Genomic DNA, 25,163 nt, shown 5'->3' with positions numbered 1-25,163 from the left:
TCAGGGGGCCCACCTTGTGATCGGAGGCGTTCGCGTCGAGATCGAGGCGACCGGATTACGGTACCTCGGTCTCGTACTGGACGGTCGTTGGAGCTTCCGCACTCACTTTGAGAGATTAGGTCCCCGATTGATGGCGGCCGCCGGCTCGCTGAGTCGGCTGTTGCCGAACGTCGGGGGGCCTGACGTGGTGGTGCGCCGCCTCTACACGGGGGTGGTGCGGTCGATGGCACTGTACGGGGCTCCCGTGTGGTGCCACGCCCTGACCCGCGACAACGTTGCGGCGTTGCGACGTCCGCAGCGCGCGATTGCGGTCAGGGCGGTTCGTGGATACCGCACCGTCTCGTTCGAGGCGGCGTGCGTGCTAGCTGGGACGCCTCCCTGGGACCTGGAAGCGGAGGCGCTCGCTGCGGATTACGCGTGGCGATGCGATCTCCGCTCCAGGGGGGAGCCGCGTCCTGGCGCGGTGGAAGTTCGAGCGCGGAAGCTTCAATCTCGGCGTGCCGTGCTCGAGGCGTGGTCTCGCCGCCTGGCGGACCCCGCCTACGGGCGACGGACCGTCGAGGCGATCCGCCCGGTCCTCTCGGACTGGGTGAATCGCGACCGAGGACGTCTCACCTTCCGAGCGACGCAGGTGCTCACGGGACACGGCTGTTTCGGTCGCTACCTGCACCTCGTCGCCCGGAGGGAGTCGACGCCGAAGTGCCACCACTGCAGTGGCTGCAACGAGGACACGGCGGAGCACACACTCGCGTACTGCCCCGCTTTCGCGGAGCAGCGCCGCGTCCTTGTTGCAAAAATAGGATCGGGCTTGTCGCTTCCGACCGTCGTGGCTACGATGCTCGGCAGCGACGAGTCCTGGCAGGCGATGCTCGACTTCTGCGAGTTCACCATCTCGCAGAAGGAGGCGGCGGAACGGGAGAGGGAGAGCTCTTCTTCCCTCTCGGCGCCGTGCCGCCGCCGTCGGGCTGGGGGTCGGAGGAGGGCGTTTGTCCAGCTCCAGCCCCTATGAGGAGGCAGTCTCCTCCCGGTGAGGGGGGCTAAGGGGGTTGAGGCTGCGCCGCACGCTACCGTCACTCTAGCGCGCTGGCACCAGGAGGACGGGACGGCGCGTCGGCGGCTGCGGACTGCGATGCGGTCCGCATTTTCGTCGTCGCTGTCATCGCCGAACATACTGTTGAAGAGCAACCCGGTCGGCGGTGTATCGCGTTCCGACCCGGCAGGCTGGTTCTGGCCCAGCGGGGTATCCCGGAACACCAGCGGCACCGCCCGGGCGGCCTGGTAGGGCCGCCGTACCGCGGAGACTGACGTCGTTGGTCGTCGACTATCGCCTCGACGACCCGTCGGTCGGGCGTCCTCGGGGTGGCGCCGCGTGTCTGGTTGTAGTGTTGACCGCGGGAACCCCCCTACTCTGAACGGGTTCTGACCCCGGACGGAGATCGGACGTCGGGTGTAAGAGTGCAGGGGAGTCGTTTAGTGGGTGGGCCCTAAAATCCTTGGGCCCGCGATCTGCTCTCAACACCTGCAGATCGTTGAGTCTCACATACCCCGCGCGCCCCCTAGGCGCGGGGACCTCGTAGGAGGTTCGGCCCCCGGCCCGAGAAAAAAAAAAAAAAGGCCAGTGTGGAGCTCCTCAACCTTAACGAGACAATCAAAGGTGAGGGTCTTCAACTCAAATGTAAAGTCTATATTGCTGCACAGGAGCGAAACTTGGTTTGTTCGCGAGGGCTTCATAAAAAAACTTTAAGTGTTTAAGTGTTGCGTCAAATTTTAAAAACTCTTTTGGCTTGAGACGAACACGAACAAAAAGATTTGGAGGATCACCAAGCAGACACCAATAGAGAAAGAGATCCTTACGCGGATGTGGCATTGGATTGGTCACATAACCAAGAGAGCGTTGACATGGAAAGTGTCTGGTAAACGGAAGAAAGGCCGTCTCAGGACAACTTGGTGTCGCTCGGTGGAGCAGGAGCTGGGAGTCTTGGGTGTGAGAGGAGTTAAAGTCCAAGACCGATGTAAGTGAAAGGATTTGATTCAAGTCCTACACTCCAGCAGAGGGTATTAGGAAAGAAAAGAAATTTTTACTAACCATGAATTATGACTCGAGAGACCAGAGTCTCAACTCATTAACCGTTTTGAAACATGGTGGGTAAGTGTCATTTAAATGAAATAACTGTTAAGTGGGTAGCACTGTTGGGTCGGAGGCCTTTCCGGTTTCACCACGACAGGTGGGCGAGCACGGACTCAGCCGCAAGAGGTGGGATTTACTAACAGCTGTCTGAGTGCCTCTGACGGATACCTAACAACCCAATGGCAACTGCTTCGCGAATGCATCTACTACCAGATCGGAATCGCGATCCGCTAAGAAAATCCGGCGAGGAACTTTGCGGGCACATGTATGACTTAGGTTTCACGTAGATTTTTTTAATAAGTTGTCCTGCCCATCCTACTCTCCATACAGATATGCAAGATTACAATCGACACGCAGTATGCACTGTACTCGTAATTCTACACTATTTTACGAATTGGTAAGAGATCTTCGAGAACTTTCAAAAGAAATGTCAATAGATTCTCCCGCTTATTTAATTTGAAATAATTTGAAGAATTACAAATAATTTCCGAACAAATTAATTTCTGAGAGCAATCCTTCTAAGCCCATTTGAAAGCTCCCCGAGAATATCCGTTTCAATCGAAATGAATCAATTTCAAAAAGGAGGTACATTTGAATCAAATATTTACTTCAACAAAATTTTATTGAGATTTCGTAACAATTTTTCCGTCTGAATTATAAAGGTCCATTTATGAAAATGTTTTATACTGGTTTAAGCTTAGCTCCAAGAAAGTATCGGTTTAAATTCCCATCAATGCCACTGCGTCAACAGCTCAGCTTAGATGTTCAGAAGAATATAGAAATTGAAAAGTGGTTGTCGCCTCGCGTACTGGAACGTGAGAACGAAATCTCCGCTGCATTTATATAAAATAACCTACTCTTTGAACAAATACACTCTATAGATTCGCGACAGATATAATCAAAACTGTGGTATCCATCCGCGTGGGCTCGCATCAACCTTTAACCAGTAGACAACTACACTGAGGCATTGTAAGCTCCATCAAAACATATATGACTTCTACGTTGAAGGAATAACCTCGTGTAATAAAAATCAAACCCGCAAAATTATAATTTGCATAATTGTTCGCGGTAGGGCGTATTGTGAGTCCACACGGGTAGGTACCACCACCTTGCCTATTTCTACCGTGAAGTAGTAATACGTTTCGGTTTGAAGAGTGGTAGCTGTTTTTTTAAAAACTGAGACCTTAGAACTCATATTTCAAGGTGGGTGGCAGCATTTACGTTGTAGATGTCTTATGGTCTCCACCACGTAACACGACGTGGAGTCGTGAGTTCGTCCACACACCTAGGCAATAAAATAAATAAAAAGTTAGGTTATATAATTTTTCAAAAAGAATCATATGCGAAATTACCACATGACTACATGCAAAGCATCCGGCGTTTTAACAACTAAACTAACATACTTAATATATAAAACAACATCTTTCGAAAAATGGACATGGATATTAGAAAAGTTAGCCGTATATAAGATGAGCTGCTGTCAGCTGAATTTCGCGTTTCCGAGCCACTACTACTACGGTGGAGGCTTAAAAACCGTCTTCCGGAGGTCAAAAGTTCTGGCACGGATCCAAATCGGCTTATTAAGAGATTTATTCGCTGACGAATTAATTTCAATGGTGCTCCCCATTAGGGCGAGGCTTTTTATTGTTTCTTTGTCTTATTCTTTACGGATATTCAAATGAAAGGTATTTGAGAACGAAGACAGTACGTGAAATAATTTTAATAGGTTTTTCTATTTTCCTTAATCGAAGTGTTTGTCAAATCTAAGTAAATTTGTTTTTATTTTCATATTATTATGGGCGAATCAGCTATTTTAGGTATAAAAAGACATAGGACTTTGATGAAAAAAAAAAAGAATTTCAATTTTTCAGAACAAATCGGCAATTTCATACTTTAACCCCTAACATATTCACCTGCTTTACGAAAATATAATAATTTACCTAAATACATTTTTATCTTCAACAATACATGGAAATTATAATAAAAAACGGATGATAATATACAACGAAACTAAGTTATAGAATTTATGTTAATTAACAAGAGAGCTCATTAGTGAAGCGGTTAGTTTAATTGAGTTCTAAGCTCTACGGAAGCGCTACGGTGAGTCTTCGAGCTACGCAGCATCTCGTGCTACGAACGAACTTCTAAACATTATAATTTGAATTTCATTTGTTTCGCTTAAAGTCTAAACAAGCTTAAATTTAACAATTTAATTTGCATAAGCTTCTCTTTTTTACGGTACATTGTTTCATGTTATTTTAGACAGAGAAACGTCACGGACACAGCCCAGTGTTTCTCAGTGTTTCTCAGTGGGTCGCGAATGCGATCCGGCGGTAACACTACTCTTGCTAGGGTTAGTGTTAGCAAATTCTCTCAGGTTGAGCCTCTGATCTCACCTACCCGTATGGGCATAGCTGGAATAGTCTCTTAGGCTACCAGCGAATAGGCAGGCAAAAAACAGCTAAGTTTCAGCCTACTGCTGAGGACTCCCTTTATTACTTGATTGAAGGACATATAATAGCATTAAGGAAACATCGTGGAAGAGAGTTTAATGCAAAATCTGATGGTACGCGGCAAAACAAATCTCTGGAAATGCATTGTGAATAGACACAGTGGTCTTAAATAGTCGTCATGAACTCTACTCCGATAGCAGATGGTAAGATGTTAAAAATAAGTCGAAGGAAAGAAGTCGAGTCTCGCGCAATCACTCAAAAAATGTAATTGAGTAATTGTTTTACTGGTGGTAGGACGTCTTGTCAGTCCGCACGGGTAGGTACGGTACCACCCTGCCTATTTCTGCCGTTAAGCAGTAATGCGTTTCGGTTTGAAGGGTAATTAACCACTTAATTACTTAAGATTAGGTAGACCTTGACCTTGTCCACCAAATTAAGCAATAAAAAAAATATGTAAGTACGTCACGAAATTTCATTAAAGTTCTGATGTCTATAAGCTCCAGCAAAGCTTTATGTCGATTAGATCGTGAACTCGCTTGTCCACTTGAATTAAAAGCTATATATGAGTCGTCTATTATCAAAGGTGGCAATCTGTGCATTTGGACGAAATTTTTTTATTGATATGTCAATACAGATTTATTTGAATATAATCGTCTCCTTCAAAGAATACGGTTCAAAACCGTCACAAAACTCTTCGGAACGACATCTTAGATAAATAAGAGGTTAACTATGAAATAAAGGTTAATAGTTAACCTCTTATTTATCTAAGATGTCGTTCCGAAGAGTTTTGTGACTGCCAATGGAATACAAAGTCAATAATTCGTTTTTCTGATTTACCAATCATTGTCCAAAAGTCAGATTGCCGCCTTTGATAATAGTCGACTCATATATAAAAATGAATTGCTGTTCGTTAGTCTCGCTAAAACTCAAGAACGGCTGAACCGATTTGGCGAATTTTCGTCTTGAATTATTTGTGGAAATTCAGGGAAGGTTTAAAAGGTAGATAAATATGAAAATTCTCGGAATTAAATAAAGTTTAGGTCTTTTATTTATCGATTGAGGCACTACGAAGTCTGCCGGGTCAGCTAGTCTATCTATTAGGTATATATAAAAATGAATTGCTGTTCGTTAGTCTCGCTAAAACTCGAGAACGGCTGGACCGATTTGGCTAATTTTGCTCTTAAATTATTTGTGGAAGTCCAAAGAAGGTTAAAAAGGTAGATAAATATGAAAGTGCTCGGAATTAAATAAAAATAACAATTTTGTTTTCCCTTTGATGTGTCACCCGTTGGACGGATTCCTTTTGTTTGTTTTAAGTTTATTTTATACAAAAGTTTAGATCTTTTATTTATCGATTGAGGTATAGTAACCGGCAAACATCGTGAGCAAATGACCTTGACTGCGCAGAACCGAATTTTAGATCACTTTGGTGGTGAGGGTGAGGCGCGACGGCAGGGGAAATCGTATCGAGCGCGTTATTGGTAGATCAGTCGAACCTTGCGTCCCGCACCGCGCCTTCGTTCCGCTTGCTCCCAAAAGTACGCTTGCGTACAGTGAAAAATCTATCGTTATTAATCGTTAAGTTATATTTTGTTATAATTGCTTGTTGACTTTGTTGCCATTGCTATTTGTTGAGTGTTTGTTGATTTTTTATATAAAATACACTATGCCGCGACAAACTGGTGTAGTATTCAAAAGAAAGGGTAGAAAAATTGTGTACGACGTATATTGCTTCATTATAAAACAGAGGAAGAATGATATTATGGAAAAAGTAAAACGGACTTCGGAAGCAACAAAAACATCAGTGAGTACTGTTAGGTGCATTATTAACGAAGCTAAAGGCTCTGGCTTGCTCATCGTGCTTGGGACTCCGGGTAAGAAAAGATCAGGGAAGAAGAAAGTTACCGGAATGGATAGTTTCGTTCAATCTGTAATAAAAAGATGTAATCATAATAACTACATAACAAGCAGCGAAACTCCGTACCGTAGAAAGGCTTCGAAAATTTTAAAGAAGATATACATTTTAATGGCTCGGAATGAAGTTTAAGACGAATTATGAAAGAGCTAGGCTTCAGATGGAAAAAAAAAACAGAAAATAATCGGAAGCTGGTAATTGAAAAAAGTAACATTCGATTACTACGAATCGAATATCTTCAAAAAATAATTAATTATAGACAAAAAAGAAGATCGAACCGACCGAGTCGTAAACTACACCGATGAGCCCTATGTCGACTTATCACGATGATGGCGACTCGGGTGATGAAAACAGTGATGATGATAATGGTCAAGATTATGATAACGAAAAAAAAATTACAAATACCAGCTTCGCTTCAACTGAACGAAGACCTGGCAACAGCTCTAGTTTTGACTTAATAGAAGGAATATCTATTTTACCCCAAGATTAAATTATTACAATTATTAACCTATATTTTTTGTTGATGTTCTAATAAATATATAAATAAATACATATGTTGATTTTAATAATTTAATTGCATTATGACGCAGAGTAAATAATGTTTTTGCACGTGAGTGTACCATGCGCAAACTTACCCCCACTACGTCAACAAATGCTCAAGAAGTTTGCCGGCTATTATACTACGAAGTTTGCCGGGTCAGCTAGCTTACAATAAATGCTTACTGTATTGTAATTGTGAGTCCGCACGCACGGATAGGTACCGCCGCCCTGCTTATTTATGTCGTGAAGCAATTATACGTTTCGCTTTGAAGAGCAAGGAAGTCGTTGTACTGTAGAACTGAGGATTAGAACACATATCTCAAGATGGATAGCGCCATACGTTGTTGAGGTTTATAAGTTAAGGTAACAACTTTGTATCAATGGGCCGCGATTTCATTTACCCGCCAATAAAAAAGTGACCATACTATATTTTCCATTGTGTTCTAAATGTGATTAAATACCAAAAACCATTTATAGTCAAACATAAAAGTAAGATAAGTTATTTTGTTACTCAACGATTTAGCTTGCGTGTGTACTAGCCGCCAGACTTAATGATAATTATAACGATTGAGAGGGCGATGACTTGAGATCTTTACTTAAGTTTATTACCATCTTTTTTATCGAAAAACTGCAATACCTTGTTATCTAATAATTTTATCTAATTCTCCAGAATATTTATAAATTAAATGGTTGTCTGGAAGAGATCGCTTTTAACGATAAAACCGCCTATTGTACTAATGTATCTGCTTTTTGACTGTTTTTTTAAATGTAAATTGTGTTTTGATGTGCAATAAAGTATCTTCTATCTTTCTTTCTAATCAGATTCGTTAAAACAAATTAATGTGGTTTGGTTTGTTCTTTCGAACACCATATGTTTGGGGGCCTCTGGAAGTTTGTTAGTTGCTTTAACCACTTCAGAACTTTCAAGGACAGTGCGAATAGAAAATGGCTCGAGGGTTGTTATTTGTATCGCATTTCAAAACTAACCTAAGTTAGATCGATTGGAACTAATAGCTGATGAACCAGCCGGTTCAGGAGTTGCAGGAGGAATTAGACATCATAAGCACCGCCATCAATTCTGAGAGCTCTTAACTTTTACTGAATAAGTGAATACGTAGGCACCCAGGCCTGGCTCTACCCCTGGTGGTCTGTATGCTCGTCTGCCTACAAGGGCAATAAAAAAAAGTTCCGCCCCTCCCGTAAAACTGGAATATATGACTGCTTGACGGCACAAATAGTCATTGTGGTGTTATTATTACTAAAGGCTCTTTATCCAAATACTAAGCAGGACATTTAACGTATTGCACGATATTTTATTTACGTAAAACCCTGGTGCCATTGTTGTTGGAAATAAAATATACTTATTACTAAAAAAAAAAAAATACCCAGTGTTGTGCATGCAGATACACTTCAAAACACCAATGTGAGCGAGAGGAATGGTATGGTTTTGTTTTTTTTCTCTATTTCTCTTTTTGACAATTATTATATATAAATAATATTAAATATAAAAAACTACCACATAAATTCGTCGTAAGTCATATTAAGCAATGTTTGCTTTGTAAAATAAAAGATAAATAGAAAAGAATATTCATTTTATAAAATCTAAACAAATAATCAAATCGTCGAAATCAATTATATAAATTTATTTACGTTACAATGAACGTCTCGAAATATTTACTTTAACAAAAGCCGTGATTTATACACATATGTATAAAGATTGAAAAGAAGATAAAACGGGCTTGTTTGTACCCGAACACATACATGTGCAGAGGCACCCGTCACGTGCGGACGTGCTCATCGTCCACTCGATCGTCCGGTCTTTGTTCGCCCGGCTTTTGTTAGCCCGGCCATTGTTCGCGCGGCCTGTGTTCGTGATACATCTGCCGACCAAGTGTGTTTCCTGGAAGCTTTTATTTGTTTTGTTTTAGTTATTTTTGTGTTCGTGGAACATTTGCCGACAAAGTGTTTTCCTGCAAGTATTTATTTGTTTTGCTTCTTTTTGTAATTTCTGTTTTGTTGTGCTTTTTCTTTGTCCTGTAGTAATCGCGCCGCATTGCCACCTGTGTTCAATAGAACCGCTCAGGTCCGAGAAGTTGGGGCCTCTCCGCAAGGCGAGTGTTTTCAAGACCCGGGGCCGCCCCACCTGGGTACTCAGCGATCATGGACGCTGTATTCGTGGAATTCCTCCGACTTCGTCACCCACAGCTCGCCTCAGAGTTTCTGGCTTTCAAGGCCAATCACACTGCGAGCTCTCTCGAAGACTCCGCCGTGCTCGCTGCTCCTGCGTCGCCTGTACCTGCGTGCAAAGCGTCTACATCGAGCAACGCAGCCTCCGTCGTGCCTGCCGTTCCCGCGTCGCCTATACTGGCGAGTAAAACTACTGCGTCGTCCGCCGTGGCCACCGTTCCAGCAGCGCGATCATCCGCGGCCTCCGTCGCGCCCTCCAAAACTCCTGCTTGTAGGTCACCTGCGCCCGCCTCCTCGTCCTCCGACTCTGACTCGGAGATGGAGGTCGACCTCGCCCCCGCCTCATCGACGGATGGATTCACCCTGGTACAAAAGGGTAAGAAGCGTGCCGCGGAGTCTCGAGCTCTCGCGGCCGCTAAAATTAGCAAAGCTGCGAACGCGTCGCGCCCCCGCCCTCAGACTCCCGTTGCGCCTCCAGCCCGTGCCACTCCGTCGCCGCGACCGGTGGCGCAATCTAAAACTCAGACCCCTCCCCCGGTTATCCTTCAAGAGAAGGCAGCTTGGGACCGAGTTTCCCTGGCCCTTAAGGCCAAAAATATTAATTTTGCCAGCGCCCGTAATCTCGCCAACGGGATTCAAATAAAAGTAACGACACCCGACGACCATAGGGCCCTCTCAAGTTACCTCCGAAAGGAGCGTATAAGTTTCCACACTTATACGCTCCAGGAGGAGCGCGAACTCCGCGTTGTCATACGTGGAATCCCGAAGGAGCTAGATGCCGATCTCGTCAAGGCAGATCTGATAGAACAAGGCCTACCAGTAAATTCCGTGCACCGCATGCACACCGGCCGCGGTAGGGAGCCATACAATATGGTTTTAGTCGCCCTCCAGCCTACCCCCGAGGGTAAGCAAATTTTTAACATTCGGACCGTCTGTAGGCTCTCCGGTATTGCCGTCGAAGTCCCCCATAAAAAAGGCACTCCTAGTCAGTGCCATAACTGCCAACTGTACGGGCACTCTTCCCGTAACTGTCACGCGCGCCCCCGATGTGTTAAGTGTTTGGGCGATCACGCCACGGCCCTCTGCGCTCGCGACCAAAAAACCGCGACGGAACCGCCTAGCTGTGTCCTGTGCCGAACACAAGGTCACCCCGCGAACTACCGTGGATGCCCCCGAGCTCCAAAAATAAATCGCCGCGTCGCCCGTCAAAACCGCCTCCGAGCTTCCGGCCCAGACATCAAAGCCACGGTACCCTCTGTGCCGAAGGCTAAGCCTGCTTTCGTGCCGGCGTCGGTGCCCAGCGTCTCGGCTTGGGCTAAACCGTTGCCGTACACGAACACGGCTACAACTCTCTCCCCCGCGACTCGTTCCACCCCCGCGATACGTCCCTCCCCCGCGACCTGCCCTCCGACCGCGTCCGAAAATCTCGCTCTAGCGATCGACTTTTTTCAGTCGATCAACTTTGAGCGTGTTAACGCTTTGGGTGACGCCATTCGCGCCGCCTCCACTGCACAACATTTCATCGCCGTTGTGCAAGAATACGCTGACGTATACGCGTCGTTAAATACGTACGTCCTCCCCTCACTCCGCCGGTAATCAATGGCGTACATTAGTAGAATAAAACCCTTATCCGTAACAATAGGATTTTTTAACGCTTACGGTCTCGCAAATCAACGTGATCAGGTTTGTGATTTTTTGCGTGACCATCAAATTGACATTTTCTTAGTGCAGGAGACCCTACTTAAGCCCGCGCGCCGTGACCCTAAAATCGCGAACTATAACATGGTCAGGAACGACAGGCTCTCTGCCCGTGGTGGTGGTACCGTTATTTACTATAGAAGAGCCCTGCATTGCGTCCCGCTCGATCCTCCCGCGCTCGCTAATATCGAAGCATCAGTGTGCCGAATCTCACTGACGGGACACGCGCCGATCGTTATCGCGTCCGTTTATCTTCCACCGGATAAGATCGTTCTAAGCAGTGATATTGAGGCGCTGCTCGGTATGGGGAGCTCTGTCATTCTGGCGGGCGACCTAAATTGTAAACACATCAGGTGGAACTCACACACCACAACCCCGAATGGCAGGCGGCTTGACGCGTTAGTCGATGATCTCGCCTTCGATATCGTCGCTCCGTTAACCCCGACTCACTACCCGCTAAATATCGCGCATCGCCCGGATATACTCGACATAGCGTTATTAAAAAACGTAACTCTGCGCTTACACTCGATCGAAGTAGTTTCAGAGTTAGATTCAGACCACCGTCCCGTCGTCATGAAGCTCGGTCGCGCTCCCGATTCCGTTCCCGTCACGAGGACTGTGGTGGATTGGCACACGCTGGGCATCAGCCTGGCTGAATCTGATCCACCATCGCTCCCGTTTAACCCGGACTCTACCCCGTCTCCTCAGGATACCGCTGAAGCCATAGACATCTTAACATCACACATCACCTCGACATTAGATAGGTCATCGAAACAAGTTGTAGCGGAGGACTTCCTTCACCGCTTCAAATTGTCCGACGATATTAGGGAACTCCTTAGAGCTAAGAACGCCTCGATACGCGCCTACGACAGGTATCCTACCGCGGAAAATCGTATTCGAATGCGTGCCCTACAACGCGACGTAAAGTCTCGCATCGCCGAAGTCCGAGATGCCAGATGGTCTGATTTCTTAGAAAGACTCGCGCCCTCCCAAAGGTCTTACTACCGCTTAGCTCGTACTCTCAAATCGGATACGGTAGTAACTATGCCCCCCCTCGTAGGCCCCTCAGGCCGACTCGCGGCCTTTGATGATGACGAAAAAGCAGAGCTGCTGGCCGATACATTGCAAACCCAGTGCACGCCCAGCACTCAATCCGTGGACCCTGTTCATGTAGAATTAGTAGACAGTGAGGTAGAACGCAGAGCCTCCTTGCCACCCTCGGATGCGTTACCACCCGTCACCCCGATGGAAGTTAAAGACTTGATCAAAGACCTACGTCCTCGCAAGGCTCCCGGTTCCGACGGTATATCTAACCGCGTTATTAAACTTCTACCCGTCCAACTCATCGTGATGTTGGCATCTATTTTCAATGCCGCTATGGCGAACTGTATCTTTCCCGCGGTGTGGAAAGAAGCGGAAGTTATCGGCATACATAAACCCGGTAAACCAAAAAATCATCCGACGAGCTACCGCCCGATTAGCCTCCTCATGTCTCTAGGCAAACTGTATGAGCGTCTGCTCTACAAGCGCCTCAGAGATTTCGTCTCATCCAAGGGCATTCTCATCGATGAACAATTCGGATTCCGTACAAATCACTCATGCGTTCAACAGGTGTACCGCCTCACGGAGCACATTCTTGTGGGGCTTAATCGACCAAAACCGTTATACACGGGAGCTCTCTTCTTCGACGTCGCAAAAGCGTTCGACAAAGTCTGGCACAATGGTTTGATTTTCAAATTATTCAACATGGGCGTGCCGGATAGTCTCGTGCTCATCATACGGGACTTCTTGTCGAACCGCTCTTTTCGATATCGAGTCGAGGGAACCCGCTCCTCCCCACGACCTCTCACAGCTGGAGTCCCGCAAGGCTCTGTCCTCTCACCCCTCTTATTTAGCTTATTCGTCAACGATATTCCCCGGTCGCCGCCGACCCATTTAGCTTTATTCGCCGACGACACGACTGTTTACTATTCTAGTAGAAATAAGTCCCTAATCGCGAAGAAGCTTCAGAGCGCAGCCCTAGCCCTAGGACAGTGGTTCCGAAAATGGCGCATAGACATCAACCCAGCGAAAAGTAGTGCGGTGCTATTTCAGAGGGGAAGCTCCACACGGATTTCCTCCCGGATTAGGAGGAGGAATCTCACACCCCCGATTACTCTCTTTAGACAACCCATACCCTGGGCCAGGAAGGTCAAGTACCTGGGCGTTACCCTGGATGCATCGATGACATTCCGCCCGCATATAAAATCAGTCCGTGACCGTGCCGCGTTTATTCTCGGTAGACTCTACCCCATGATCTGTAAGCGGAGTAAAATGTCCCTTCGGAACAAGGTGACACTTTACAAAACTTGCATAAGGCCCGTCATGACTTACGCGAGTGTGGTGTTCGCTCACGCGGCCCGCACACACATAGACACCCTCCAATCCCTACAATCCCGCTTTTGCAGGTTAGCTGTCGGCGCTCCGTGGTTCGTGAGGAACGTTGACCTACACGACGACCTGGGCCTCGAATCAATTCGGAAATACATGAAGTCAGCGTCGGAACGATACTTCGATAAGGCTATGCGTCATGATAATCGCCTTATCGTTGCCGCCGCTGACTACTCTCCGAATCCTGATCATGCAGGAGCCAGTCACCGTCGACGCCCTAGACACGTCCTTACGGATCCATCAGATCCAATAACCTTTGCATTAGATGCCTTCAGCTCTAATACTAGGGGCAGGCTTAGGGACCCCGGTAACCGTACTCGTCGAACTCGACAAAGAGGTCGACGTGCAACCTAACCCATGCATCAGCCCGCTGAGTTTCTCGCCGGATCTTCTCAGCGGGTCGCGATTCCGATCCGGTAGTAGATTCATTCGCGAAACAATTGCTCTTGAGTTGTTAGGTCTCCTTCGGAGGCGCTCGGGCAGTTGTTAGCAAATCCCACCCCTCTTGGCTGAGCCTTTGCTCGCCCACCTGTCCTGGTGAAACTGGAAAGGCCTTCGGGCCACCAGTAAACTTTCAATCATAAAAAAAAAAAAAAAAAAAAAAAAACATACATGTGCAGTGTTACGTCAAGTGCGAACGAGAACGCCGCAATAGTACAGACGACAAAACAAACATAATACTTTTCATTTAAATTTATCTTTTATGCTTTGAAATAAATTTGTACTCTCGCGAATTTTACAAATACTCGTGCACGGTTTTTTTTTAAATTATTTGTAATAAACTGGTTTGCTGTTGATACAAGTTAAAACCATTGTGATGCCATTGCGTTAAATATATTAATTTATAAATTAAAATGCCCATGAGAGATCGATAAGAATAATCCACCACAGTGAAAATTTTAACTTCTTGGGCTGATTTAAAAATGATCGAACACTATTTAAAATGATGCTACATTAACTGAGAAATTTCCTCTTGAATTTTGAAACTTTTTTATTTTTTGTTGTTGAAACCTCTTAAAACTTTTCGCACAAAAAAAAATATGAAAGTTTCTAAAATTGCATAAGCTAAATATGTACACGTTATTTTGAAATTAGCATTACGACGTAGCGATAGAATAGAAATTCGGTACAGTGAACAAAACAAATGTATTATTCATGGGGCCGCTCCCAGAACGAATTCTATCAGAGGAGTTTTTAGTGGAATTTGAAATTTTAAACAGATACGTCGGTGCAGCTCTTGATATGCAGTATTCTGTGAATTGTCTGCTCGATGTTGGTACGGAAGGTATTGATTTTATGCTGCTCTCTATAATAAGCTTCAAACACTCCAGTTCGTTATTGACTAAGGCAAAACGAGAATCTCGATTAGGGTTCTCAAGGTAAATGATTCGAAAAATATATCGCATTCGGACACGACAAATGAAGCGAAAGCGTGCCACCTAGTGGATGCGAATCGCAAGTACTCGACAACATCGGCTCACTTCGGGTGGTGTGCTTCGACAGAGTCGAGGTGTCATTACTCGGGTTGAATCGAAGCACATTCGTTTCCTGACTTAGGAAGAGTGAAGACGTCTCGAAAATGTCAACATTTCGTGCTGCGTAATCTTTTTGCACAATTACCCACCATACACCTACTACGTCAAGAAATAATGAAGATATCGGCCCGTTCTGCAGTAGATATAACGTCAAGGAGTATTTCAGAATGAATAAGCAATAAAAGACTTTCTTTTTTGTCTGTGGTATAATAAGAAAACAATATACCTAAAAGCCCTTAATCTCTTTAAAATTAATATTAAAAATTAAACAGTAAACAGAATTAATAAACTATACAAAACTGAATTCTCCTTTTACTGAATGACACTGAAGAAAAAATCTTATTAAAAACTAAAGGGTTTTAGGGTAAAAAGGTTTTCCTTTACATATATTTAATTTGGTAAGCAGATAGTTTTGTTTGTTGCTGTACCTAGATAGACGAGCTCATCGTCCACCTAAACTTAAGTGGTTAGCTAACCCCATAGACAAGGCAACGTGAATACGGCCTGAGGTGAATGTCAATATGTAATAACGACTACTGTACATCCAGTTGGCGTGACTACTTCATAGCTTATATAGGCAATATATAATGTACATTCACTATACCCCCTGTATAGCCACCCCTATTGCCAGTACTCGTGAGAATAACACTTGCACGCACAATAACAATATACCGTAATTAACATTAAAAAAATTATAATATTTTATTACTACCTATTATGCTGACTGTACGATCATACGAACACGTGATGGTAGGAAGAGAACGCGGAACGTATTTCCTCGATTTCTAACAAACGAGACTCTACAATGAAGCCGCATATAATAACACACTTCTCTACAAAACTTCGACGGCTATTCTGTTTGGAGAATTAAAGCAAAATAGTAATTTGAAGATAATTTCAATTGAGATATAAGTTCGTTCAGTTTTCATTCATTTTTCATTCATTTTTCAATACTTGTTTTAAAGATTTAGTTAGCAGTCGTCGTGGCCTAAAGGATAAGACGTCCGGTGCATTCGTGTTGCGCGATGCACCGGTGTTCGAATCTCAGGCGCGTCCCAATTTTTCTCATGAAATACGTACTTGACAAATGTTCAAGATGGACTTCCACGGTGAAGGAATAACATCGTGCTATAAAAATCAAACCCGCAAAATTATAATTTGCGTAATTACTGGTGATAGGAAGGACCTCTTGTGAGTCCGCACGGGTAGGTACCATCACCCCGCCTATTTCTGCCATGAAGCAGTAATGCCTTTCGGTTTGAAGTTTGGGGCAGACGTTGTAAGTATACTGAGATCTTAGAACTTATATCTCAAGGTGGCTGGCACATTTACATTGTAGATGTCTATGGGCTTCAGTAACCATCTAGCACCAGGTGGGCTGTGAGCTCGTCCACCCTTGTAAGCAGTAAAAAAAAAAATTGCATAAAGTTTTTAATTTATCATCCAAGCTAAGGAAATCGTCGTGGCCAAAATATGAGACACATAAAATCGTCCTAATTTCGGTCAAAATCTACCTTCATCACTATTCTCCTTCTCCGAGCTCCTTTTGCTACACAATTGAGTACAAACTGTAAAAGAACACTACAAGTTCATCGACAATTTGTTTGGTTCGGGTGATTTAATTTCACACCGATATACGATAGCAACAACACTTCAATCGTAAAAGAAATACTGATACGTATTCACTGACTTGTACGGTACAGTGCAGTCCATTTGTATACATACAAGTATATCGCAATATTGTTTTCCTCAAGAACGTCATTATCGATTTTCGCGATGTAAGGAGAAGTGTATCATGCTGTACTTGACCCTTCGGTGTGATGTGATCAGCATATGAAAGAGACAGTGAAACTTGACCACGTGCCCGTCTGTATCTCCGTCTCTTTCTAATTCGACGTTTAGAAAATGATAAAGATTCTATTGAGTTCCTATGAAACCAAATACAATGCTTTTTTCTCTGTTCTTGGAGTCTATTGACTATAATTTTAAATTAAATCAGAAATCTTAAAATAAATCGAGAAATATATCGTGCTATAAACCCCATAGCAACAGTCTGCTGGCTTGTTTACCAAATACGCGGGTAGATGCGTAAACGAAGCAGTCACATTGAGTTGCGAAGATCCCTTCAGTGCTTGGACACTTTTTGGCAACCCCCCATAGACAGCCCACTGAGTTTCGCGCCGGATCTTCTCAGTGGGTCACGTTTCCGATCCGGTGGTAGATTCGGCGAAGCACGGCTCTTGCTAGGGTTCGTGTTAGCAACGTAGTCAGGTTTGAGCTCAGTGAGCTCACCTTCTAGTTAAGGTTACGCTAAAACAGCCTCTCAAGGCTATGAGCTTAGGTAGGAAAAAAAAACAATGTTATACTGAACGTTTCACACTTCATTCACAGCTTACGTCTCTAAATATAGAATCGCCGAGATGGAAAGTGGAGTTAATATTGGCTCAGACGATAGAAATAAACATGAGCCTTAATAATAAATCGGCAGGGTTGATGACCCACAATGTCGAGGATCGTGCTCTGTGGCGAGCAATTGGAGAGGCCTTTGTTAAGCAGTGGACTGCTATAGGCTGATGATGATGATAATGGTTTTAAGTTGGAACCCATAAACATCTACAATGTAAATGCCGTCACCCACCTTGAGACATGAGCTGTGAGGTCTCAGCTTATTAACAGTACAACGGCTGCCCCACCCTTCAAACCGAAACGCGTTACTGCTTTACGGCATAAATAAGCAGGGTTGTAGTACCACAAGTAAAAAAGGTTTTTAAAAAGAAAAAAACTTAAACACAAGTAATTAATTAAGATAATTAAAACGCCTTTAACGGTTTATTCTCAAGTTTTTTTACTGTCTCAAGTCTTATTCGAATTCTTTAAAGTTTTCATTGTCCCGAACAACCCAATTGTTATTAGTCGACGTTTGAGTGTTATATCAACGTTTTTCTTTTAAAAAATACTCTTTTAAGCTTTTACGTTTGATTTCGGAACAATCTAACAGTAACTTGAGGTCGGACGGTTAGCTTGACTTGAGTTTTCATATTCACCAACAGAGGATACCAGGTATTACATATTTATATATCTTACCATTTACATATCTTTTCTGTTCGTTAATTAAGTCATTAATATAAATTTTACACGATGGACATAATCAAAATAAATTTTCAACAGCATGTGAAAATAAATTAAAAAAAGATGTGTCTTGTCGTGGGACGCCGGATAGGAATGAAGTTCTATATTATAAAAATATTAATTTTGAGTTCTATTCGAGGTATAAAGAAAATAAAACTAGAAGTTTCGCAGCAAACCCACGGTCATTCGGTAACGTGCGAACTTATTGCGGTACACTTCATTCACGGTTGTTTGCATAAGAGTTAGTGTATTGCGCAAACGAACGTTCTGAGATGGTGGTCGATGAACGATAAAAAAATAGGTTATTTTTTGTACGCTATTACAAAGTTAAGTCGTACGCTGTGTGTATTACTAATAAAAATCTTACGTTACGGACGCTTTTTCCCGGTCTTTAATTAAACTTCAATTATGATTGTTTACCCTATTCAAATAGCTGAAGAAGTGTATTTTGTTATATTTGTTCCAAATTTTCAACTTTTAATGGCTTACCTGTAAAGTTGCAAAAATTTCGCTTAAACCAAAAAGCTTTCACCCCTCGATGTGTAAGTAGTATATTTATAATTAAAACTACTTTTACAGTCCCGATTATTATATGCTAGTATTAATCTATGCATATAAAAATGAATTGCTGTTCGTTAGTCTCGCTAAAACTCGAGAACGGCTAGACCGATTTAGCTAATTTTGGTTTTGAATTATTTGTGGAAGTCCAGAGAAGGCTTAAAATGTAGATAAATATGAAAATGCTCCGAATAAATGAAAATAACAATTTTGTTTTTCCGTTTTATGTGTCCCCCGTCGGACGGATTCCTTTTGTTTGTTTTAAGTTTATTTTATACAATAGTTTAGGTAGTTTTGTTTATCGATTGAGGCACTACGAAGTCTGCCGGGTCAGCTAGTCGGTATATATAAATATATAGCGTATAGATTGTCGACACTTTAATATTATGTTTATTACCGCTTAATTTCCCTCTTCGTCTTCCTTATCGCATTCCATTAATCGTCCCCGATTGTAAAACCGTAAACTACCCGAAAAAATCGGAAATAGTCAAATAAAAAAAAATATATACGTTAATGTAAGATTAAATCGTTAAAATTTGTTTTAATCGTGTCTTACGACTCGCGAAAAACGAATAAACGTATTATTGATTTATGTGCCGTGCCAGTTCTTTCTTGATTTCACACCTGATACATCCGTTAGACGTTATATGAACGATGCTATTATTTTTGCATTGTACGTAATGTAATCCAATTAAGCATTCGTTGACGGGCAAGGTCAATGGTTGCGTGCGACGCGGGAGGGGAATAACTTCGGTCAGTTGTCTTTGCTTTAGATTGAAGGCACAATAAGAAAATCAAATTAATAGTGTTGTCCCGCAAAATTTATATCGCTATAAAAATATAGAGAGTATACGTTTATTAGCTTATGTGAGCTGTTGAAAACTATTTCGGTTTCCATAATATCGAGGTTATTGAATATTAAAATCATTTGGCATCATCTTTTGTCGATTTTTTTAACGAAAGCATTGGGCGGTGTAGATAACATTAAAAAATAAAATCCACTTACTATCTATAATATGTTTAATTGGTCTTCTATTTTTGTTCTAAGTAAAATTATTTGTTTGTAATCGATTATATTCTAAAAGTGCTTTAATTTGATAACAACGTGGTACACGAAAACCGAAATTTCAACGATGAACTCTTTACGTAGTCAACCACATAATATATATTTTTTTGCCGTTGCTAGAATTGATTTTAGAAACATATTGTGTATACATAAGTGAGTCTAATTAATTATGGCTACATTGAATTTTATTAGTTACTACTATTGGTGTATGAAACGAATGTTTGTTGTTTTATGTATTATAGAAAAAAAAAATATCTTTCTACATCCGATCTGGAAATCTAACATAACCTAGCGGTCCTACGATTTCACGTGAGAAATATTAGTTTGCGTAAACACTCCCACGTAATCACGCGGAGCTCAGATAATACCAAAATAAACCCTAACGAAAATAGCCCGTTATCTCCTTAGGGAGTCACCCGACGAAACTACATCGGCAATATCACCTCCCGCAGACCTTACGTAAGATCTCCATTCTTATCTTAACCACATACTCACGCCCTCGACGAAATCGCCAAAAAAAAAAAACTTTGGAACCACCCTGTTCCACGAAAATAACAGTTACTTTAAAATACTAGATAACACGTTATTGTATCACGTTACTAATCAATTCCTTGCTTGTTTTGAAGTTTGACAGTTCGGATTTTGGCGCGAAAGCGGGCGTTTTATTTTTAAAGAGATTGCAAGCCAGGGCGTTCGTGTTTTGTTTTGTAAGGAGGTTGCAGTGTTTAGGTGAGAAGAGGAAGCGCGCGGCCCGGCTGCCGACTGCCGGCGAAGTAAAGCCTATAGCCTGAGATTGCGCGCGCAATGTTACCGCGTCGATTAAGGACCCGTTCACACTATCGTTCGACAATCATGACTATAGACCAGAATGTGTTTTAAATGACATCATTTATCGACGATAAACGTTAACGCGAATAACGGTATTACAACTTTTAAAAAAATACATTTTAAAACTGCTCTAGCAAATATGGACAAAGGAAAAAAAAACACTAAACAATTTTTTTTTATTGCTTAGATGGGTGGACGAGCTCACAGCCCACCTGGAGTTAAGTGGTTACTGGAGCCCATAGTCATCTACGGCGTAAATGCGCCACTCACCTTGAGATATAAGTTATAAGATCTCAGTCTCAGCTGCCCCACCCTTCAAAAAACCGAAACGCATTACTACAAGAGGTCCTACCACCAGTAATTACGCAAATTATAATTTTGCGGGTTCGATTTTTATAACACGATGTTATTTCTTCACCGTGGAAGTCAATCTTGAACATTTGTTGAGAACGTATTTCATTAGAAAAATTGGTACCCGCCTGAGATTCGAACACTGGTGCATCGCTACACACGAATGCACCGGACGTCTTATCCTTTAGGCCACGACGACTTCAAATTAAATTATTTTAAGTTCTCCTCGAAGATACTTTATAATTTCGTTTCGAAGTATTGAACCTTCGTTTTTTTGAGTTTTTTTTATTTATTACTAGCGACCCACCCTCGCTTCGCTTCGGAAACATTCAATTTTATTATTGATAGTTGAGTCCCACGATGTTACCCGCGGTTATTGTCGTACCGCGGGTGACACCGCGGGGCAAAGCTAGTCTAAAAAAAGTAGCCTAAGTTACTCTTTATATCTTAAGCTACCTGTCAGTGAAAGTCCCGTCAAAATCGGTCCAGCCGTTCCAGAGATTTGCCGGAACAAATAGACAGACAGACATATAGGCAGACAGACAGACAAAAATTGTAAAAAATGTTATTTTTGTGTATGTACCGTATATATATTCATATTATTATGCATATAGTAAAAAGCGGTTATTTCAATATTACAAACAGACACTCAAATTTTATTTACATGTATAGATGTGTGTGAATGTACCTTTAGCGAGGTGTGCTATACTATAATTGGATTCATTGCGAGCGTAAATCATACGAAAAGTGAAGGCATAATTTTTGTGAATGGATTCGACTTGCCAAGAAAGTATTCGCTTTGCTTCCTTCTTAGAAAAAATCAGTTGAACGAACATTCTGAGTAAAACGATATTCGACGACACATTATGAGCCATTAACCCCATAATTGAATCCGCAGTGAGTTTGAAACATGAACAATACATTAAAATGCACAGAATTTATATAGTTTTTTTATTAATGATCAAAATTATCAATGACCGGGTTGAACAACGAAAAAAGAAACCAACAATAATGAGATGGCTTTTGAAAATTAAAACGTTCCTAATTCAAATTTCGCGCTGAATTTTTACGCGCCATGCTATGTCGTACTAAGCTTAAAGCATAAAATCGAAATCTAATCGAAAAATTCGTAAGAATTTGACGGATTTGGAACGATGTTCAAAGCCCAAGTTTCCCCTGGAGCCACTGTTTACAATTGCCTTAGCGAATCTATTCGCGGTCGAGTGGCTTTGATGGATGCAATAAGAAGCTATGGAGGATAGAAGTTGGAGCACCATCTTCTATAGGGGACAAGTCTGTCTATCTGTAAACAGCAAGTTATTGTTGGAAGACTCACCGAAATAGCGCTAGTATAGGAAATGGAAATGGCATGAATATAGCAGTTTTAAACAGAGTGTGCTGGATTGTTTTTTTTTTTCTACCTATGCCTTAAGAGGCTATTTCAGCTTCACCCTAACGTGTGTACGTGAGCTTACGGGGCTCAAGCCGGAGTGTTGCTAACACTGACCCTAGCAAGAGCAGTGCTTCGCAGAATCTACCACCGGACCGGAAATGCGGCTCTCTTTCAGCGAACAATTTCTAACGGTTCTAATACACGGAGATGGTACTCCTTAGTTCTATCCTCCAGGTAAGAAGCGACCCTTTGACAGATAAAATCAATCACGATATAGCAGTCAATGTTTTACTTCAATAGAATGTCCGAATTTTTCAAGAGCAGATACTAATTGTTTTTTTGCTTTGTTTTTTATTGAGTAGATGAGTGGACGAGCTCACGGCCCACCAGTTGTTAAGTGGTTAGGTGCCGCCACCTACCTAGAGACATGAGTTCTAAGGTCAGAGTTCAGTACAACGGCTGCCCCATCCTTCAAAGCGAAATGCATTACTGTTTCGCAATAGAATTATACGGGATGGTGATACCTACCCGTGCGGACTTAGGACGTCTTACCACCATCATCCCACTAATAATAATTGCTCTTTAAATTTAAAGCTAAGTTTTTTTTAAGTCGAGGATACGAAATCGCAATTATGGATTGTGTGGATTTTTTAGAGGCTGTACGATTTAGGTGTAGAATAAGCCCCACACCAGCTATTGTGGACGTTGTAAAGACGACTAAGAGTTTCATTGGAGAATAAGAGCCCACTGAATTTCTCGCCGGATCTTCTCAGTGGGTTGCGTTTCCGATCCGGTGGTAGATTCTGCGAAGCACTGCTCTTGCTAGGGCCAGTGTTAGCAACACCTCCGGTTTGAGCCCCGTAGGGTAAAGCTGATATAGCTTCTCAAGGCTATCAGCATAGGTAGGAGAAAAAAAGAAAGGATTACCTATAAGGAGCAGCGCACTCTCATATTAGGTTTTTTTTTATTGCTTACCTATATGGTTGGACGAGCTCACAGCCCACCTGGTGTTAAGTGGTTACTGGAGCCCATAGACATCTACGACGTAAATGCGCCACCCACCTTGAGATATAAGTTCTAAGATCTCAAGTGTAGTTACAACGGCTGCCCCACCCTTCAAACCGAAACGCATTACTGCTTCACGGCAGAAATAGGCAGGGTGGTGGTACCTATCCTCGCGGACTCACAAGAGGTCCTACCACCAGTAATTACGCAAATTATGATTTTGCGGGTTTGATTTTTATTACACGATGCTATTCCTTCACCGTGGAAGTCAATGACTCTGGGACCATGTGAGAAGGCTAACTATTGCGCTACGGACAGTGGTGGATTTACACTAGGGGCAGTGGTGACAGCAAATTTTTTAGGGCGGCAAATATTTTGAAAGTGTACATTTTTTTTAGTCTTATCATGATTGCCCAATATAATTAATTAATTCTAATAATTAATAATTTGCTTTTTAATTTATATTTCAAGAAATTCAATTAATCCATTATTTGTGAATTATAATTTTGGCACTTTTGGTAAAAATTAATAATCAAAATGATTTAATCAATTTATTTCTTTGGAGATTTAAAATAATAATCGATTTTTCTATTTTCTGTACTAAAGAAATTGAATTCGTTTTTTTGTCAAAATTTATAATTGTTAAAAAAAACAAATATTTATTTATGTTTTTGGAATATAGGACAGATGATAAAGTTTCCGTAATAAATTGGTTATTTTAATTTCGAAAAATAAAATATATAAACTATAAGTTTAGGTAAGATTCCAGTATTGGGGTCGGATTTTTTTCCAGTGCCCAGGAGCGGCATTAACTTTAAATCCGGCCCTGGCTACGGGTCAGCAATAAAATAAAATAGTTTTCTGAAATTTTAAAATTAAATATTAAATCCGTTAATACAACGCGGAATACTTTTAAATTATTTTCATAGCTCATAAAAATCACGCTTATTATAAAATACAGGTGTGAAATAAAAAAAAAACTTTTCACAATTCGTGATGCAATGTTTAGTTTTCACAATACTGCATGTCCAATGATTTTATTATATTTTGTATCGATCAATTCCAAAGAAATAAAAAAATCAATAGGTACACTTTGTTATTTCTATGAAACAAATCAAAGACTTACCTTTGATGAGAAAAACTATGATGGAATGATGATTTTCTTCTCGATTCGTGTAAATAGATTAATGTATTTATGACATCTCCATACGTACCTGGAAAATAAAAATAAAAACAAATTATAGGTAAATCATGGAGGATTTACATAATATAAGTGAAGACAGAACAATAAAATAACTTGTCTTGACAAAACAGTACAGTAATAGTAACTTGAAAACCCTTTTTTACGTTTTATAAGACAAAATTAAATGTCATACAAAAGAGTAAAAAATTAATAAAATGAAAGGTTTCATAACGTTAAGTATTTTAGAAAACTCCGCCATCTCTCGGAATTCTTTTGATACACTTCTAGGTTTACACTTTCTCCATTTAGATTTGTTATTGAATCAAAATTAATTTCGGAAAGTACTACTAGATGGCGCTAAAATAAAAATTATTTTTTTATATTTTCATCGCACATTTATGTTTTTTATTTCAATTCTGTTATTATAGAATGATTAGGGTCTGGTTAAATAATGATTTACAACATATCTCCATAGTCCGTGCTTATGGTGTTGTGCGATTCAATATAAAGTTTCACAAAATATAACCATGGCGCATTTATTGTGCATATTATAATATAAAATATGTAATAATATTTATGTATTTATATCATCACATTGTCTCTTTTGAAAAAAGAACAATACACTACAAACCTAAAGCATCCAATTCGATCTAAATACAAAACGAATGGAGAGTATTAAGCGGTAGGCAGCGGCTTGGCTCTGCCCCTTGCATTGCTGAAGTCCATGGGCGACGGTAACCACTCACCATCAGGTGGGCCGTATG

At 41.9% G+C, this 25,163-nt stretch overlaps 1 protein-coding gene across 6 annotated transcripts in view; it reads right to left on the bottom strand.

Moving 5' to 3' along the window:
• LOC114242954 (neo-calmodulin) overlaps positions 1 to 25,163 on the bottom strand; it is a 227,835-nt gene that overhangs the window by 127,755 nt on the left and 74,917 nt on the right. For 2 of the 6 annotated variants that reach the window (XM_089729245.1, XM_089729248.1), the window contains exon 1: positions 20,131 to 20,424. The exons of 2 other annotated variants lie outside the window; for them this stretch is intronic. The gene's annotated coding sequence lies outside the window, so the exon portion shown is untranslated. Of the gene's footprint in view, positions 1 to 20,130; positions 20,425 to 25,163 lie in introns of those variants that run through there. 2 more of the 6 variants (XM_089729246.1, XM_089729247.1) reach the window with 2 other exon arrangements.

Source organism: Bombyx mandarina, chromosome 08 (genome assembly GCF_030267445.1).
Source record: "Bombyx mandarina strain Sakado chromosome 08, ASM3026744v2".
NCBI classification, from domain to species: domain Eukaryota; kingdom Metazoa; phylum Arthropoda; class Insecta; order Lepidoptera; family Bombycidae; genus Bombyx; species Bombyx mandarina.
This window is presented reverse-complemented; position numbering and strand designations above follow the sequence as displayed.